Genomic DNA, 12956 nt, shown 5'->3' on the forward strand with positions numbered 1-12956 from the left:
AGAGTTTGCACTCTTAGTCTTGATTAGAATGAACCCCAGAACGCAAAGTGACCTAAATCAAAATCACCAGTGCCTATTAGTTTCCAAAGCAAAACTCAGCTGAGTCATTCAAACCTTTGTGTTGTAGGTTGCCAGAACTCACCTAATCGGTCTAGCCACATTCAAGTAGCACCAGGACTGCAGCTGTGGTGAGCCTCTATGGCTGCAAAGAATGGAGGCTCCTGGGGTACTCTCCCTTGCACACTCAAAGGGCTGGGATACAATCTGGACTGAAAGGGGGGGAGGAGAGAGAGAGATATTCCCTGCAGGACGTTGACAGACACAGACATGTTTTTCTGAACATCTCAGAAATACGAAACATGGATGCTGTGCGCACTATTGAAAAGTCAACAGTTATCGACAGTTACCTCACTACCACAAAGACGGGAATGGTTTCAACAGAGAAGATCTCAGAGAGAAAGAGCAACAAACATCTTGCATGTTATAGTGTAGCAACTGCTAAAACAGACTTTTTGAGTGGCAACCACTGCAGGTATCCTACAAGTCAAAAGTAGGAACCCGGACAGAACTATGTTACTCAAAAGGATAATAATATATACAATATATTCCCAGGGAAGGCTCTCAATAAACAGGGAAGGAGATCAATAGGTTAATGATCAAAAAGCAGGGAGGTAACAGCAGGCAAATAATCCAAGGTGGCAGGCATGTTGGCTTGGAGATCCTGTGTCCAAGCCCTGTGGCTCCAAACCTGCATGCTGCTGAGCACCTTCAACACCCACAATTTCTGTTCCAGTCTCTCATCCTCAACTGGAATTAAGGGCCATCCACACCTTACAGGCTCAGTCCATGTGACCAAAGAGAAAGGGCGTTACAGAATCCATATTATGCATAAGGATGTTTACACATACTGCTGCATCTCGTGTTGTTCTTATAAATAAAACTCGAAAGGGAACCCTCTCCCACCCGCCCCGGTTATATTTCTCCCTGTATTGTATGACAGAGTTTTGCTTTTTTTAGCATGGCTGTTTTCACTTTGGAACTGCATTGACAGTGACAACCCACTCAGAGCTTGAGGGACCAATTTCTACAATTGCATCTGTGGGCTGGATCTCTAAAAATAATGCATTCTCACATCAACAAGTTGTGGAGCTGCCCCAGAGGCGATAGAGCTTGTGCTAATCAGCTCCCCACTTGTGAAGCTCCAATAACACCCAATTCTCAGGGCCATCAGTCCCTGGCTACATAGAGCCATAGGGGTGTGTCTATTGCTAATTGCCCTGTACAGCCATGGGTAGAGATACTGGGAGTCTGGCTTATGGGTATCAGAGAGTTACTGAGCATCTATTTCATTCCAGTTTTTGTTTGTTTGTTTGTTTGTTTTTTAAAAACGGGCAGTTGTTTTTTAGGCCACATGGCAGTTTTCTTCCTCTCACTTACCACTGAAGCTCACCTGCCAGTTAAGACACTAACTGAAAGCCTCTTTGAAAGGATTCCATTTGCCTCCAAGGTCCCTCATACTGGGATCTTCCTTGGGATCTTCATACTCGGAACTGAATTTTTCTTCTTGCACATCACCTTAGGCCTGCAATGGTGTACCAGGGCCGACAGCTATGTCCTCACAGAGTGGCAGCATCTCTGGGATAGAGAGCCAGGCATGTGGATGATGAACTTCAGAAGCTCAAATTACACCCACCATGTTGCAGCCTGGGTCACAGATGCAATACAAGGCTTGGCAGGCTGTGACTGGAATGGCTAGAGTGGCTGCCACAATGCAGAAATGTGGCTTAGTTCCATCTTCACAGCATGACTGTGGGGCTGTGATGCGGACAGTCAGATGTGGTGGAGGAGTGCATGATTAGATGACTGGAGGGTGGACTGGAACACCTTGCTGCCCTTGATGATGCAGCAGTTAGATGGCTAAACAATCTAGATATTGACTTGTGATGCATATGAAAGAAGGAGAATCTATACCTGTAAATCTGCCTCTCTGTAACTTTGCCTGTGTACTCCCCTGCCTCAACTCCCTCTAACAAAGTCTATGCTGTGGTCACTTCTCACCTTGACTGCTGCAACACACACACTGTCTCCTGCTCTGTGCCTCTCAGAGCCCCAGGGCTTCAGCATGTACAGAATTCTACCTTCTCACTAGTTGGGTCCATGTGGGACCCAGATCTGAAATTCCCCATAGTCCAGGAGTGTCTGGATCAGTCCAATGAAGAGAGAGAGAGCGAATGCAGAAAAAAGTTAGAATGGCTTAAAATATTACAAGGCGGAAACTCCTAAACAGCTGTTCTTTGGTGTTTGCTGTCTACTGTCTATTGCAGAGAAAGAGCTGAGAGTCAAGGGAGAGTTTCTAAGTCACATTTATAATGAAAGTTTAACCAGCCAAAGACTTTTCACACTCAGCCAGGCTTAAGATTAAGAAATGTAGTCATGAACATGAATAGGAACTAAGAGGGAAATGAACAGTGGAACTTGTAAATATCAGGAGAGAAGAAAACCAGAATCCAGATGTTTATTTATGCAAATATGTTAAATAAGTTTTATATTTTGAAAAAATGGACAATGCACATGATGGGTGCCTAACGTGGGTTCGGGAGGAATGTATGGAACTCAATTTCACAGAAGTGGGGCAGATACTGAGAGATTTGAATTCACAGCTAATTAATAAGCCTGCGCACAAGATTAATGTGTCACTGTGTGTTAGCTTGGCACCTGGCCTTTCTTTAATATAGAGGTATTTCCAGGGGATGGTGGCTCTAAGCTGGATGGCTATGCAGATTAACCTTAAATCAGGGTGTCATAAATATAAAGGGAAGGGTAATCACCTTTCTGTACACAGTGCTATAAAATCCCTCCTGGCCAGAGGCAACATCCTGTTACCTGTAAAGGGTTAAGAAGCTCAGCCAACCTGGCTGGCACCTGACCCAAAGGACCAATAAGGGAACAAGATACTTTCAAATCTTGGGGGGGGGGTGGGGGGGAAGGCTTTTGTTTGTGCTCTTTGTTTACGTGTTGGTTCTCTCTTGGGACTGAGAGATGCCAGACAGAAATCCATCTTCTCCAACCCATCCTAATCCAAGTCTCCAATATTGCAACCAGTATAGGTAAATCAGGCAAGGCGGATTAGTTTATCTATTGTTTTATATGAATTTTCCCTGTGTTAAGAGGGAGGTTTATTCCTGTTTTCTGTAACTTTAAGGTTTTGCCCAGAGGAGGATCCTCTGTGTTTTGAATTTGAATACCTTGTAAAGTATTTTCCATCCTGATTTTACAGAGGTGATTCTTTTACCTTTTCTTTAATTAAAATTCTTCTTTTAAGAACCTGATTGATTTGTCATTGTTCTTAAGATCCAAGGGTTTGGGTCAGTGTTCACCTGTACAAATTGGTGAGGATTATTATCAAGCCTTCCCCAGGAAAGGGGGTGTAGGGCTTGGAGGGATATTTTGGGGGGGAAGACGTCTGCAAGTGGTCTCTTTCCCTGTTCTTTGTTTAAAACGCTTGGTGGTGGCAGCATACTGTTCAAGGACAAGGCAAAGTTTGTACCTTGGGGAAGTTTTTAACCTAAGCTGGTAAGAAAAAGCTTAGGGGGTCTTTCATGCAGGTCCCCTCATCTGTACCCTAGAGTTCAGAGTGGGGAAGGAACCCTGACACAGGGTGAAAGAGACAAGATTATTGAACAGAATATTAGATTAGCGAAATCCTTTCAAAAGCCTTGCGTACTAAATTCATTTTCCATCCACCTCAGAAAAATCTTTACACTCTCTCTGTTTCAGAATGAAGAACCTACTCTTTTCTGCACAACCTGGAACAGCTTCATTTTAAATGTGCTCCGGTCCAACTTTACACTGGCAGAGATCACAAGAAGCAGGGGAAAGGTCACAGGAACGGTGGTCTTCCGGCACCTCCACAAAGCAGATTATAGGGGTAAGTGAGTCTGTGCTCTCCATCCATGAGTAAATTGGGTGAATATTAGCAGGGTCCTAGCCCTGGTACCCAGACATGCAGAATGGGATATTTTGCTTATAACCTTAGGTGTCCATTCTTCTTTTCCTTTTCATCCTAGAGCATCTGTAGAGACACAGGGAGCAGCCGCACTGTCACCATTCATTCCTGTTCATGGCTTGTTCTGACCTTAAGCCCAGCCTGGTCACATCCCTGTGGTTGTTAATAGCACGGTAGGAGAGTCCTTCTCCACATGGGTCTGAAACTGTGCTCAGTCTGCCTTGTTGTTAGCATCGCTGGATAGCAGTGTGGGCAGGGCCTATCCCAAGACAGTTCTACAGGTGTTATCAAGAGACTGATGAGGAAACAGTCACTGTGGCCTGCATTATGAATTTTTTTTAAATGACTCATGAAGTTTTTAATTCATTTCAGTGGGAGTTGCAGCTGCTCAGATCTCCTTTCATTCTCTTTATAGACCTGATCCTGGGAGGTGCTAAGTGCCTTCTGGAGAGTGCTTTAGCTTGTTTCCCATACTTACCATCATCTGCCTTTTCCCTATATTACTCTCTGATCAGACAGACAATTCATTTAAACTAGCTCAACATTACATGAATAATGAGGGGATTGCTAACAATTTTGCTGTTTGTCAGCAATACAAATTACACCATGCATGGACACTGAGGGTCCACTCCCATAAATACATAGGGCTCAACAGTGCCAGAACCCGGGGGTCACAGGGAGCCATGATCCCCCACTTTTTAACATGGGCATAGTTTGGGGGGTGCAACACTGCTGCACAGTGCAGTCCCTGCCCAAGCTGCTCTGCGCCTGCCTGAGGCTTGCAGTTTTGGGGAGCAAACCGTCCCCTACCCCCCAAACAGTGTTAAAAAGTGAGGACATGGCCCCCCATCCCAGCGCCAGTGTCCTCCCCCCACTTCTACAAAAGTTCCAGCGCCCTTGATAGGGCTAGATTGTCAGACCCTTAGCCAGTCACACAGGGGAATAAGAAATTTCAGCCTCCCTTATTCCCTTGCTTGTTTCTGCTCAGAATAAGTCTCTAGCCACAGGGGGCCCTCAATTCCCATTGATCTGGTCTCTGGCCCAGTCCACCTATGCCCACAATGGCAAAACCACTACTGAAGTAAGGAGGAAATCTGCACATACCTGATGGAATATAGAGAAATTCTCTGTTCAACAATTCCAGAACAAAAAAATGCATTAAGCATTAGTTTGCAACTGAGAGTTTCCCCTTTAGCTTTTCTTCTTTACCTTAATATACGATAAAGATTAACATTTGTTTTCAAGAGGGCCTGGGGTATCTTGGATGATGGGAATTCTCTGAAAATATTTTCAACAATCTTTGACATTACCTTCTCACACAGCACTCCAGAGTTTCTGGAGTGGTAGGAAAAGTATCCATATATATTAGAGGCATCCTAAGCTTCTTTTCAGAGCACTTGTACCAAAGGGAAAATAGACCCCTTAATATTTTAAAAGCCATTTACCGTAGTGCCTCAAATTATTCTCAGAAGTAACACTCCACTAACAACAACAGGATCATCTTACTCTAATATAGTGTCGTTCATCCCAAAGTGCTTAAAAATCTAGACATACAAAAAAAAAATCACTTCACCCTCACTGGAACATTGGCACCACTGGGGAAGTTAAATAGGAAGAATGTAACTCTTCTGACTGGCACATGGCCAAGACACTAGGGTTAGCATTAGAACTGGTCAAACAATAGAAAACTGATTTGCAAACCTAACAGCTTGACATCAATTCTCTGCTATTCAGGGAGGTGCTGTTATTCATTATTCAGAAGCATTCAGTGATTAGTGGGAATTCCAAAAAACGTTTGTGAATCCTGAAAAAGTTTCATGAGCTCATTTACTTGTGATTATTTGTTATTCTCCTGTTTAAGTGTTTTGTCCATCCAATCTGGAAGCTGAAACAATCGCTGCACGCTGCAAAAATAGTAAGACAAAGTGAACATTTTTTTGGAATGACCCAGAGTCTGAAAGTTTCTCATCCAAACCATTTGTACTCTTCTTCTAGAAGGTATTTAAGCACAGGATTAGCTTTAAGAACCTGAATTGTCCCATTCAGCGTGCTTGCAGAATGGTGCAAGTGACGTTCAATGTATTACACCTGTGGTTTGCATGCTGCATTAGCTTGCTACTGAATTTGTTTCCAAGTGGATGGAGGGCCCTTGAATTTGCAATGCACTTTTCTCTTTAGGTCACCAGAGTCTAATTTTTCAGGGCTCAGTGCAAGGAGCATCTGTTTATTGAGGCTTTTGCCTGAGATGGATTTGGTGTGAGCAGAGTCTTATCCAAAGGATTTGGCAGAGCAACTGATTGATGAGTGTGTCTGGGTTTTGCTCTCCGGTCTGGTGGCTGAATTCTAAACTTGGGATTGTCTTTGGCTGCTATCAATTGCAGGAAGTATGCTACAAAATTTTTTATATCTGATTATGTTAGGCACATTCTTCTGAAAACTGAAAAGCAAAATGCTATAAGTAAATGAATAAATCTGTATTTTGTTGGTATTTAAATATCAAAATATGCTATGCTGTACTCCGAAAATGAAGCCACACACAATCACAATCTTCCAACATATAAAAGCACTGTTGTACTCATTTAACAAAATCCGTTCTTAAAACTAGAGCCTTACATCACTTAAGACGTGATGATCTCTTTGTATTTTACAGTATCTAATTGCATACATCTCCTGCCTCGATATAAGTAATACTTCAACTCTGCTTTACTTGTATTTACAGTCTTGAATATGTAAGGTATGATATGTACTTTGATTTGGAACAGGAGATTAATTATTATTTGAATATTTGCTACACTTGTGTGAATTTGCTAGAGGATAGTAGTTGTGCTTTTCCTCAGAGTAAAACTTTGGGATCTTTTTGTTATTAGTGTCTTACCATGCATCTTAAATGACCACTAACTGAAGGCACATGTTGGTTACTAAATTATTATTAGAAGGAACACTTGAGGATAGAATTACCCATTAATATGATGATTTTCTGGTGCAGAATTAACCCCATGGAATTGTAAAAGATCTGGCCTGGGTTTTATTTGTGTGCAGCCATGGAATAGAAGGCTTAGAGGCTACTATGAAATGGACATAAGGATGCCACATAAATATCGGAGAATCTTCTGATCTATCTGCATGAATGACATTTTATGTAATGAAAATGGTTTGAAACCACTTCTGTTTTTTGAAGGGTTCCATTGTAATTGACACAAATCCAAGCCATCTCGCTCCCTTCTCTCCCAGGATTTTAAAATTAGTAATAACAAAAATATAAGACAAATTGAATCCAGAAGTTAACCCATACATCTCCCTTTATTCTGCCATGTTAAGAAAAAAATTACTGCAGGAACAGAAGGCTATTAAGAAGATGCAGACACTGAGTTAGGGCTTGAACCAAAACCTATTGAAGTGGGCTTTGGATCAAACCCTTAGTATCCAAACTCACTCCCTTCTCTGGATTTTATTGGTAACTCGGACACAAACAATTGCTCAACTGGAATATGTCCATGACAACTGTGTGAACAGTCTAATCCTTGAGAAAAGCTCTTTGATATCTCAATGATCGTGGGTGGTTAGGATCTCAGCCTTCTAGCTCATCCAAGAAAGGTCACCTCCAGCATCAGCATGCTCTAACGCCACTGGAGCACTGATTCAGTATGGGTACAGAGGGAAGAGTGCCACCTGAGTCCTTGGTGGTCATCAGGCAGCCCTACGTCTTATAGCATTCTCAGAGTATTTGGTCACCCATCCAAATGCTGACCAGGTAGGTCACTACTTGGTAGGTTTTTTCAAACTGAGATTGCACAAGGTCTAAATGAACAAAGTCAGACTATCCTTGTTAGAGAGTCACTACTCAGAAGAATCAAGAGAACATTCTGTGAGGGACAGGTGGACAACAGGACAGTGTGCCCCCTTCCTGAAGCCAAGACACAAGAGGTCACGCAGATTGAACAGGTTTCTGAAATCAACAGGCAAGGATCCATTGGTGATGGCTCCTATCTGCACTAATGAAGGATTATGCACTAATGCATTGAAGGATATCTTGCAGGATGGCACTAATGAAGGATTATGCACTAATGCATTGAAGGATATCTTGCAGATGGTAGATCACTTCAGGGAACTCAAGAAGCATGTCCAAGTGATCTTCCCTGTCCCATGAGCAGAGAGACAGAAGGCAGAAGATTCTGGAAGTGAATGGCTGGCTAGCGTGGTGTAGGGCAGGGGGTTTGGTTTTGTGGAACACTGGTGCATCTCCAAGGGGGAGAAGTGGCTGTATAGTTTGGATGGCCTGCACCTCCGTAGAAGGGGGGACCAATCTCCTCGGGGACAGGCTGGCTAAAGTCATCAGGAGAGGGTTAAATGAATAGCAAAATGGAAGAGTAAAAAGAGGGAAAAATATAAGAACCCCAAATTGAGATGTTGAGAACAGAATTAATTAAGGAACCAAAGGACATGAGGAGAAGAAGTTTGTGAATTACCTATACACCACTGCAAGGATTTGCGCCTGGGTAACAAGGAACTGGAATCACTCATTTATGAGCATAAATTCAATTTAGTTGGCATTACTGAAACCTGGTGAGATGTTTCATATGGTTGGCATTGTAAAACCAATGGTATAACCTATCTAGGAAGGACTGAGTGGGCAGAAGGGGTGGAGGAGTGGCACTCTGTCAGACATGGCATTACCTGTTTCTGAGTCACCGATAACACAGAAGAAAGTGATCTTGAATGCTTATAGATCAGTGTCTGAACAGATAAAGCACAAGATGGGGGTACTAGTTGGTGTTTGCTACAGCCCACCAAATCGCACCTTATGTGCCTATCTACAATGTGTAGGAAAAAAGCTGTGTAATCATGGGAGACTTTTAGCTGGAGGTCTCATACTGCCAGTACTAAAACATCCTTAAAATTTCTAAACATAGATGACAATTTCCTGTCTCAAGAACTGTTACATTGAGGATGGGGGAATTCTTTATTAGACTTTGAAATGGACCACAGAACCAAAAATTTAATGCTGGCTTAGGTACAACTGATCATATTTATAAATGTACAAGCAGAATAAAGTCCAGACCAGTAATATATATACTTGGATCTTTAACAGGGCCAATTTCAAAGTTGAAAACAGTTATCAGCCAAATCAGCTGTGAGGAAGAATTTAAATCGGAAAAAATTATCATTGGAAATTATTTAAGAACACCTTACTAGGTCCCCAAAAAGCAACAATCCTGGAAGAAGGCCATACTGGTTGAAAAAATGACCTGGTTTGGAGGGGAAGTGAAGGCAGCTGATACATAATAACAAATGGAAGAAAGGGGAAGTTGATAGTAATGAATATAAATCAGAAATTTGGAATTGTAGAAAGTTGATAATGGAAGCCAAGGGACACATGGAGAAATCTATGGCCAGCAGAGTTAAGGACAATAAGAAGCAGTTTTCTAAATATACTAGAAACAAAGAGAAATCTGATAGTGCAGGACTACGACAAAGGCAGAAGTATTCAATAAATATTTCTGTTCTGTAATTGGGGGAGGGGCAGAAAACAGGTGATGCAGTCTCCTCATATGGGGATAACACTCATTCCATTCCATTAGTATCTCTGTAAGATGTTAAAAAGAAGCTACTAAAAAGTTAAACATTTTTAAATCAGCAGCTCCAGATAACTTGTATCCAAGAGTTTTAAAAGAGCCAAGCCAAGAAGCTTGCTAGAACATTAATGTTGATTTTCAATAAGTTTTGGAGCACTGGGGAAGTTCCAGAAGATTGGAAGAAAGCTAATGTTGTGATCATTTAAGAGGATCAATGGAATGGGCTTAGGCAATTATAGGTCTGTGAGCCTGACATCAGTCCCAGGCAAGATAATGGAGTGGCTGATATGAAATAAAGAATTAAAGGAGGGTAATGGAATTAATGCAAATCAGCATGGGTTTATGGAAAATAGATCCTGTCTAACTTGATATATTTTTTTAATGTGATTACAAGTTTGGTTGATGAAGGTAATAGTGTTGACGTAGTACCCTTAGGCTTATGTAAAGTGTTTGATTTGGTACTGCACAACATTTTGGTAAAAAAGCATAGAAGGATATAAAAAGTAAATGGACTAAAAACTGGCTAAGTCTCAAAAGTATAAGTATAAATAGGGATGAATCATTATCGAGTAGGTGTGTTTCCAGTGTGGTCCTGCAGGGATCAGTTCTTGGCCCTATGCTATTTAATATTTTTATCAATGTACTGGAAGAAAACAAAAATCACGGATGAAGTTTGTAAATGACACAAGAGTTGGAGTGTTAAATAATGAAGAGGACAGATCACTGATTCAGAATGATTTGGATGTCTTGGTAAACTGGGTACAAGCAAACAATGTGTTTTAATACGGCTAAATGAAAATGCATACATCTAGGAACAAAGAATGTAGGCCATACTTACAAAATGGAAGACTATCCTGGAAAGCAGTAATGCTGAAAGAGATGTGGGGGCATGTGTTGGTGGATAATCAGTTGATCATGACTTCCTGACACGATGCTGTGGCCAAGACAGCTAATCTAATCTCCGGCTTGCATAGACAAGGGAATCTGTTTTGCACCAGTGTGACCTCCGTTGGAATACTGTGTCCTGTTTCGGTGCCCACAATTCAAGAATGATGTTGATAAATTAGAGGAAAGAGTGATTACAGATTAGAAAACATGCCTTGCAGTGATTGAGCTCCTTGAGTCAATCTGTATACCTTAACAAAGAAAATGTTAAGGGGTGATATTACAGTCTGTAAGAATCTACATGGGGATCAAATATTTAACAATGGGCTCTTCAGCCTAGTGCAGAAATGTATAATAGATAGAGGATGGATGCTGGATGATGAATAGATGATAGTATAATGTTGAAGCTAAACAAATTCAGACAGGAAATAAGGCATACATTTTTTACAGTGAGAGTAAATAACCAATGGAACAGTTTACTAAGGATCATGGTGGATTCTCCATCACTGACAATTTTTAAAACAAGATTGGATGTTTTCCTAAAAGATCTGCTCTAGGAATTATTTTGGGGAAGTTCTATGGCCTGTGTCATACAGGAGGTCAGACTAGATGATCACAATATTCCCTTCTGGCCTTGGAATCTATGAATTTTCTGGATCACTACAGTTCTGTGTCAGACTAGTGTGCTTCCTCCCCTTTGGGGGGGGGGAAACAGGGGGGCACACAGAGTTGATAATCAAATCTACTTTCCAGAATGTCAAACAGACAAAAAAAAGCTACATTCCTGCAAGTTCCCCTCCCCGTTTGGGCAAATCACTGGTGTATTTCTAGTTGCTTTACATTCAGACACATCTTACAGACTGGGGCAGAGTTTTGGTGGGGGAAAAAGAGCAATAAATAACTCTACAATTTATTTTCCCAGCTGGAGAAATGTGTAGTAAATACACAATTAAAATTTGCCCAGAGCCATACGATCAAGTTCTATCTGTCAGACAGAGATATCAGGATGATCACCTATTGCTGGTCTTTGTGCTGTCTGGTGCTTAAAAATCCTAGTTTAATTACACAACACCTCCCATAAATCTAAGGCTAACAGCACATGAAATAATAAAAACAGTATCTAAGGATTTTTTCTGTCAAAGCAACTTTATTCTTTCTTAGGACAGTGTTTGCTAGTGATTGCAAGTAATGCTCTATACATTGGTGTTACATTATTATTTGCTAGCAGCCAGTGTTAATTTTGAAGTACAGAAGGAGATAAATGCTGCAACTTTGGATTTGCCGGCAAGTATTTTCAGATCTTCTCTTAGCATATGTTTTTGTTAATATTAATGCATGATCATACACAAATATGATAATTTAAAAAGGTATTTTTCATTATTTCTATCAAGTGTTAAATATTGAAGTAGAATATTTAGAAAGCTAATGTGTTTTATATGAGAATCTCTGATTGCAGAGCTTATATCTCATTATAGATGATTGAGAACAACTTACTGCTTGAGGCAGTCAGCTGGAGAGGTTTAAGTCTGATGCCTGTATTGTATTCAGATCTTTGATAACACTAGGATAAATTAAATAAATACTTTCCTTGTCAGGCATTCAACTGAATAGCTATGCTGCTGCATTACAATGGCAAGTGTTTCAAACTTGACAACACATCAAAAGTACAGTTAAAGTACTTGCTGCGGAAACGCTATCAAAGATGCTGGGTCAACTATCTGCCTGGAGACAGAGTACTCCGTCTCCAAAACACGTGGAGTACAGGACACAGAAATACAAGCTTCTCCTTCAATATGTCTCCATCCTTTCCTGGGAGTCAGAGCAGCTTCTTTCCCTCTGATAAGACTTCCAATAGAAGTACCACTTTTGGGTGGGAGTGCTTAATAATGGGACAGATTGGCTGTATTCAACAAAAGGGTCTGGTTGTGCTCAGCTTTTGAAAATGTAACTGGTATGTGTTCAGCCAAGCCTTAGAAAGGCAATACTGATTCAGCTAATGTTTAGTATGCCATATCGGCTACTGGAGAAGAGTGGGCAAGAAAGCCTTATCTCAAAGACAGCTCCTTAAGAAGGTATTTAACTATTGCAGGAGGGACAGTATTTATTCATACTCAGCACTTGTGCTGTTTTCATCCATAGATCCCAAAGCACTCTATGAAGCAAAGTATCATCAGTTCCATCATTTTACAAATGGGAGAGACAGTAATAAAGCCAGTTTTGTTGTCATGTTTCCTTGAATATATTTGACCTGATTCTCATCTCATTTATACCTTTTTATAAGCCAATGACTTCAAACAAGTGTCTTCTGATTTTCCCTGGAATGAGAGAAGAACCAAGCCCTCTGAGTACTAAAAATACCTGAAATAGGCCAATACATAAAGCTGAAGCTTTTAAAGAACAGAAGGCTTCCTGGTTTCATTTCGCAGTTTTGCATTCATGGACGCATGTGTTACCACATATCTAGGTGTGGTTGGGGATCACACACAGGATAG

At 41.1% G+C, this 12956-nt stretch overlaps 1 long non-coding RNA gene across 3 annotated transcripts in view; it reads right to left on the minus strand.

The window, feature by feature from the left end:
- Window positions 1-12956, minus strand: part of LOC119861747 — a 91542-nt gene that overhangs the window by 11825 nt on the left and 66761 nt on the right. The gene's annotated exons all lie outside the window — the stretch shown is intronic.

The sequence above is a fragment of the Dermochelys coriacea genome, chromosome 9 (assembly GCF_009764565.3).
Source record: "Dermochelys coriacea isolate rDerCor1 chromosome 9, rDerCor1.pri.v4, whole genome shotgun sequence".
NCBI classification, from domain to species: Eukaryota; Metazoa; Chordata; order Testudines; family Dermochelyidae; genus Dermochelys; species Dermochelys coriacea.